Genomic DNA, 8,047 nt, shown 5'->3' with positions numbered 1-8,047 from the left:
CTCACTGTTCTTCTGAGGTCACAGTAACTGATGCACTAGACTTTGTCAAGAACCTGGTTTACTGTCTATAACAGGACTTGTGGTATCGCACCTCCAGAGACACACAGTCTTTGTCTCGAATATGCACAAGAATGCTAGTGTCTTCCTTCATCTCAGCAGCTTTCAGCAAATTGCCTGTAAATAAATAAATAAAAACTAATTAAACTAATAAAAAACTGTGTTAAGAGTTAAACAATATTGAGTGTTCTGGCTGTAGCTGTATGCAAAACAATGCAAATCTGTCTCTGACTGTAAAATAAACATTACATAAATTATGTAATTGTAATTGAAAGTTAGCCATGGTACCCAGCATAAGGGAATAAAAGTTCAAACGTGTGTATGTGTGTGTTTTGTTTTTACCTACGTGCTGACGTTTCTGCCTGTGAAAGATGGTCCTTCTGGCGTTTGCCTCCCACATTAATGTACTTGTCCGTTTTCTTACAAATTATGCACAAGGCAGAAAGCACAGGACCAGCACAAGTTACTGGCAGGCCGGTCCTGGACCTAAGTTTTTTTGCGGGACAATCAACTGCAGCGATACTAACGTTACTACCCGATGGCACAGACTGGCCTTGATCTTGAGCTTCAGGACGCTGTGTGGCCCGTTTCTCGGCCGCATCCAAGCGCTTTTTGTCAATGAAACGCCTGTAGCAAGTGTAGTGAAACCCAGCGTCTTCGGGAACATTGTCAAACTCGATTTCTAGACAATTTTTGTATGTTTCTGCTATTCTCCGATTCTCACCTTGCAAAAAATGCCACCGTTTGACGCAGTTTCTGAATGTATCCCACCGTGTCCGTGTAAAATCCTTTGTTTCTTCTTACTTTATGGATGTGAGATGCATGTAGCATTGTTTAAAATACTTTTATGGACTTTTGTAGGAGGTCTGGCCGTAATTTCCTCCTCTTCACTACTCGACATTGACAACAAGGGCGCAGACATCTTGGACTAATGTTTACCTCTCGTCCCAAAAAGCAGCCACCTTATTGGTCTAGCGGGAAGCACGTGACGCAAAGCCTCATCACTGATGATCAAAATATTATTACGCGAGGAAAGAAATATTGCCGACTTTAAACAATAATAAAAAATAAACTGCAGGATTAGGCATGGAGAACTTTTATTTGCACGGCCAACAGCAATAGATCTTTTTATTAGAATGAAAATAATTTAGTGCCCCATATATGGGAACGGGATTAAACGTAAAACGTCTTCACCTTACGGCCTATGACTCAACATGGAGGTGAGAGTCTTGTGCAGTTGCTCGACCATGCCATCCGTCTGTGGGTGGTATGGTGTCGGGCGTACATTCTTTGTTCCCAACAAATCGCACACCTCACCCAGTAATTTCGAAGAAAATGTTTTGCCCTGATCGGTCAAAAGACGCTCGGGGGCACCCTTGTCCATCACATAGCCATTGAAGAATGCCTCCGTGATTGCCGCCGCTGACTGGTTGGGGAGCTGCCAGGCCATCGGCTATCGTGAAATATACTCGACTCCCACTAGCAAATACTTATTCCCACGAGGGATAGTAGGAAATGGATGAAGGATATCGAGAGCGACCAGCTCATTTATGTGAGATACCTGAATGGATTGCAACGGTGGACAACTGGGTTTAGACAGTGGTTTCCGCTGCGCACACTGCACACACCCTTTCAACAAATTTGTGACATCGTCCGTCATGCCAGGCCAGAAGAAGTCCAGCTTAAGTGTGGCCAACGTCTTATGCACACCCAGGTGCAACAGTCGCTCGTGCACTGCCAAGATGACTTTACCCTGCAGGGCAGTGGGCTTCATCTAGTGGCAACTGCCAAAATCCGGATAGGAGGTCAAGAGTGGAAAAGTAATGTGCTCTTGCTAGAGCATCCAGGGAATCGTTCATCCGAGGGAGAGGGTATGCGTCAGCAACATATATCTTGTTAAGTTTACGGAAGTCAACACAGAAGCGCAAACTACCACCCTGCTTTTTAACAAGAACAATCAGGGCTCTCCGAGGGCTGGTGGATGGCAAAATTATATCTGAGGCTAACATTTCATCAACCGCCCAGAGGCGTAGCTAGGGGGGGCAGGGGGGTACATATGTCCCCGGGCGCCAAGGTAAAGGGGCGCCAAAATGCGGCTTACAATGTTACATTATAATTTATTGCGGCAGGCACAGCAGCCTGAAACTACAGCACAAATCTACACCTCAACCTAAAAGTTTATATATCCCGCCACACACAGCCTACATGTCATGTAATTACATTTTGGTACGCGCGTCTATTAAGAACTTACATGGAAGAACGTCCCAAACAACAGACAGGCGCAGTCTTTCAGCCTTAGTCACTGGCCTGTTTTTTGGTGGCGGAAAATACGACGGCCTGAAACACGCTGGAGTGCACGATCAGAAGCTGTTAAAGCTATCTATGAAGGACTGGATGAACTAGTAGGGCTGTTAGACAAATTATCGGAGGACGTAACTATGATGCCTCAAACCAGAAGTGATGCAGAATAGTTACAGGCATGCGTATTAAATTTTAACTTCATAGTTTTATTACATTTCTGGAATGTCATTCTTGGAAAAATTGATCGTGTTCAGAAGCGGTTACAGGATCCTACTATGAATTTCAAGGAAGCAGCAACTGATCTTTAATCTTTGGAGCATGAATTTGTCAAGCTTCGTGATGAAGTTGCTGTAGAAAACGCCAAAACAAGATGCACAGCCTGGGGGATCGATGTGGACAGAAGAAGATGCCAGGAGAACTGGCAAGAGATGCAGGACTTTCAGCAGAAGAAGAAATTGTGCGCGTTATGAAGAGCGTATTTTATCGACTTCAACTGGAGATGTCAACACGGGTTTTACGACTAAAAGACATGATCACAAAATTTGGATTTCTGCTGGACGTCAAAACTCTTCTATCCGACACAGATGTCGATGCAATTCGTCGAAATTGCACAGATTTTGGAAATTTCTATGACATCGACATCAATGGCCACGAACTTTTCACAGAAATTGGAGATTGCAAAATGCTGCTCAGTATCCGGAATGAAGTTCTACCAGAAACTCCTTTGGATCTTCTTGGTTTTATTGTGTTTTATGGAGACGACATATATCCGAATTTGCGAATTTCACTGCAAATTTTATTAACATTAGCAGTTTCAATTGCAAGCTGTGAGCGGTCGTTCAGCTTCAATGGGATAAGATCGTCTCAGCGATCTTGCTCTTCTTAGCGTTGAAAGAGAAACATTGGAAAAAACAGATTTTGATTACGTGATTGACCAGTTTGCGACAGTGAAATCAAGAACAATTTATCTTTTGTAGAATGTCAACCAGTCTACGACAGTGACTGAGTGAGCCATGTAATATAATTTCTATAAATTTGCTTATTTAAATACAATGTTTCATTAAAATTTAAATTGTTATTCCTTATTCGATGTAATAGGAAAATGTGATTAAACGGGGGGGCGCCAATTTTATAGTTCGTCCCCTGGCGCAAAATATCCTAGCTACGCCTCTGCAACCGCCAGCCGTATTATTTTCCATGGGAGCGGCGTCGCCCATATCGATGTGGTGATTGGAAAGTGTAGTGCGACCAATGTCCAATTTGCCCTTGCTAAATACATCAGAGAATTCACGCAAGAGTGCCCTCAACTCCCCACTCTGGAACTCGGACAATTCCGCATTTTCTGAACAAAGTGTATCCATCCACCTCTCATCAGAATTCTTATGCAGCCACGTATTTGACATGGCCCCCACACTGCCAACGATGCTTTATTTGTCACGCGTGGGTGACGCATTAACTAGCACGGTGCCCTCTTGAATGACCGACGTCTCTAACCCTGCGTTAAGGACCTGAATGAAGGGTTCCTGATCGTTGAATACCAACGTCTGGGCCCCTACTAACGTCAACCCACGAATGGCTGTATTAGAGGGACACAAGAGGATTCCTCCCGTAGTCGCCTACTGGTCTAGCTGCTCCACAATCACAAAGGAACCAACATTTGCGCTCCCGGGAGCGTTGGCTGTGCACAAACGAGTGAGAGAAGGCAACTCAAGGTACCCTTGATTAATCAACATTTTCAGGGGTATCTTCCCCAAAAAGTCAGTCCCGAGCAAGCAAGAAATAACAAGGGACGTCATGAGAATCGGTCCCATCAATTTGATATCCGCAATGCACACCTCCGGTGTTATTCTCCCAATGATTCCCAATGAGCCGCCGTTTGCGGCAAAGGATGGATCCTCGACGGGACATAAGGTACGACATTTAGGGGGCAAAATGTTAAAAATATACTTGGAAATGATAGTTGCCGATGCACCAGTATCGACGAACATTCTTATTTCAACCCCCTTTATCAATCCGATAACAGCGGATGAACCTGCGGTCGTGCAACCACTATGGGCCAACTCCGACCACTGACCCGGTCAGAGCGGCCAGTCGGCCCGAGCAAAGTCAGAACCCTCTCGCACCAACGCACGACGAGAATGAAAACCGACCGAACGAAATGAGTGAGAATATGCCCTAGATATTCAACCCGCTCAGCCCCGAAGTGGCATTTTTCTAGCTTGTACGTGAGACTGTGCTTTCTCAACATCTGGTAAACCAAATACAGGTGCTCCATGTGCTGGGCGAAAGTCTCCAAATACATTATGTCATCTATATGGACATAGCAGCAAACGCCCAGCAATCCCCGTAGCACCTCATTCATCAATCTTTGAAACGTGGTGGGCACATTCCTCAGCCCAAACGGCATTACCTTAAATTGATACAAAAGTGCAGAACCATTTAGCTCCACCCACCGACGTCAACAAGTCCAGAATCTGCAACAACGAGTATCAATCAGGCATAGTGACAGCATTCACCTTCCGGTAGTCTACGTAAAATCGCCAATCACTATATTTTTTCGCTGCGAGCACATCCAAAGAGGATGGAGAGCAATTTGTTTCAATACACCCCTCAGCCAACATCCTTCAAATCTCATCATGGATGAATTCCTGCTTTTGAGGCGAATAGGGTTATGTCCGAGTGAATAGGCACATCAGAGGTTACCTCAATAGTGTTCTGCAACGTAGTAGTTCTCCCAGTCTTAGCCGAGAACACATCAGGGTATTGAGAGAACACCCCGTAAAAGCTACTCTGATTGGCATCGGATAAAGTGGACACTTTAAACCGCTCCATTTTTATAGGTGGCACGATCATCAAGGGAGTCTCTTCATATCACAACAATTGATAACTGGCTCCCAGAGGTGAAATCTGCTGACCATTCACCAAATCCAGCAGATACCCAATCCTGAAAAAATCCACTCCCAACACCATCTCCAACGACAGCGTGGGGACTTCCAAAAAAATTATTCACTATTTCTTTCCCCTCGTTACTGATTTTCAATTTAGCCTCACCCATCACTGAGATCGAAGAGGAATCCGTCAAAATTATCTTATCCACCGCGGACTTCGCGGAGGGACCACGTATCCCAAATTTGACCAACGTGGCCAAACTGATCAGGCTATGAGAACAGCCTGATTCCAAAAGAGCATCTTGCCAACTGACCTAAAAGTATGGCAATAACTCATCTCTCTTTCCCAGCGTGTTTCCACCAAACATCCACACACCACTGCATCGGAATGCCACCGAATGCCCCACTCAATTCCTCTGCCTGCGCTTTTGCCTCGAATGGTGCGTCTGTTTTAGCACGCGTCCGTGGACCATCGGAACTGCTAAGGCTCGCCATTTGTGAGGCTTCATCTTAAATGAGTGGTGAGGGTGCTGGTTTGGACGCCATGCTCACTCTTATAGGAATTGATGTGGGATGGAATAGAAGACCAAAGGCGGCAGGTAAAAAGGGAACACCACAACTGATTTAGAACAGTTACAAATATAAGCCTTTAATTCACTCAAACAGAGTAAAGCGTATAACAATAGCAGTATATCCTAACAAGCACCGGTGGGAAAACCAGTGAAAACAACCCCAGGTTCAACAGTACCAACACGACCTCAGACCAGATGTCCACTACAACCAAACTTCACCCTACTAGGTGAACATCAAATGGTTCAAGCATAACTCAATTTCACCACATTAACCACAAAGCACATATCTGACGCAGTTAAACATCACGAATCTTAAAATCACAGAACAGTAAGAGATGCTCGCAAATAACAGAGCTAAATCCTTTGAAAAATGTCCTTCTTGCCAATTCACACAGTTGAGATAAAACTATGACCCTTTTCTTTATCCACAAGGTAATGTCTTTATTTCACGGCACGGGTCCCCATCTTCATTCTCATTCTGTTAATCAATGCCCCAAACTCCTTCTCCCACTCTCTCTTTTAACCTCTTCCTGGTTCCGCCTCTTGTCGCACTTCCTCTCCACCAATCATCCTCTCTTACCCTCACCTGTCCGAACCTGATGCTCACCCAACCTTCTGCTCTTTTTCCTTTTGAATGTTCTGGCCAATCCTCTTGTTCCCTGCCCTAACCAACGAAAGCATGGAGTGTTTGCTCAAGCCTTCTTGATTACTCTGTCCCAGGGATCATGTGGGACAATCACTACATTTCCCCCCCATGTGAAAAAAAACCTAACCGTCCTTTGCTAGGTCCACCCATCCCTGTGTAAAGGGTGAAGAGTTGGCCCAACCGCAGGGGACGACCTGGCTCACAACTGAACTTGTGTAACCATGAAATAAAATAAACGAACCGCACGAACAACGCCCCCGTCTCAAATGCTTGCATGCGTGTGTGTGGTGACTCTGGAGGTGAAATGTCCCCAAGAGGGTGTACGGTTTTTGGCAACGCGTCGAACTTGTTGACCGACAACAGTCATCCACACCGTGGTCCCATAAATTTTACCGTAAGGACCTCGCATGCGCTCGTGACCGGGGTAATCGGCCTGTCTTCGGGCGGCGGCGGCCCGGCTGCCCGTTGTTCTGTCAGCGGCGCTCCTACGAGGGGGAAGGGGGGTGCAACCAGGTGAGGGAGAGCGAGTCCTTCACACCAGCAGGCAAGGCAATCCCCCGGACCCCGGCATCATTGATGAAGGAGGCGATAAAGGCGAGTGAGGCACATGATGGGGGGCGAAATGGGGCTTGAGTCTGCTGGGATGGACAAACCACCAACGGTGGCTGAGTTGCATTCATATGTAGTGTAGTAACTCCACGGGAGACGACTTCACGGGTAACACACTCTTTATTTTATCAAACTTGGTTACAGGTGACTAACACCTACTTTGTATCTCGGGTGACAAACACCCACTTCGCTACTTGGCGACTAACGCCCACTGAGTTACTCGGATGACCCACATCCACTTAGTACTCGGGTGACAAACACCCACTTAGCTACTTGGCGACTAACGCCCACTGAGTTACTCGGATGACCAACATCCACTTAGTACTCGGGTGACAAACACCCACTTAGCTACTTGGCGACTAACGCCCACTGAGCTACTCGGATGACCAACATCCTCTTAGCTACTTGGCGACTAACGCCACTGAGCTACTCGGATGACCAACATCCACTTAGTACTCGGGTGACAAACACCCACTTAGCTACTTGGCGACTAACGCCCACTGAGCTACTCGGCTTCACTAGGTCTTCAGCTCCGTCTTCGGGTCTTCAACTGGGTAACTCTCCCCGAGTGCTCTCGCGCGTCCCCCTTTATACCCCACCTGCGGACGTCGCTGCGAGCACCCACTTATTCGACCAATCGCCGGGTGCTGGCTACGATCCTCTTTTCCCACATCTCATCGTGCCTCACCACTCACTCCGCGCCGCCTCGTCATCTGTCACTCCCGGCGCGCGCGTCCACACCACGCCCACAACGCGTGCCCAACCCCGCACCCCGCGCCGCCCCGTGATCCATCACTGTCACAGTCGGCGCACGTCAATACCACCACTACACATACGCAATGGGGGCACAATGCTTCCAACAATTTTCACCGGAACCTGCCATGGTCGGTGTAATTTCGCAGAGGTTCCTGCCGGGACCTGTGGGCAATGTAGCCAGGCCTCATCCCCAACCTTAAAAGTGACAGGTGTAGCAG

The sequence above is a fragment of the Lampetra fluviatilis genome, chromosome 76, assembly GCF_964198595.1.
Source record: "Lampetra fluviatilis chromosome 76, kcLamFluv1.1, whole genome shotgun sequence".
Classification (NCBI taxonomy): Eukaryota; Metazoa; Chordata; class Hyperoartia; order Petromyzontiformes; family Petromyzontidae; genus Lampetra; species Lampetra fluviatilis.
This window is presented reverse-complemented; position numbering follows the sequence as displayed.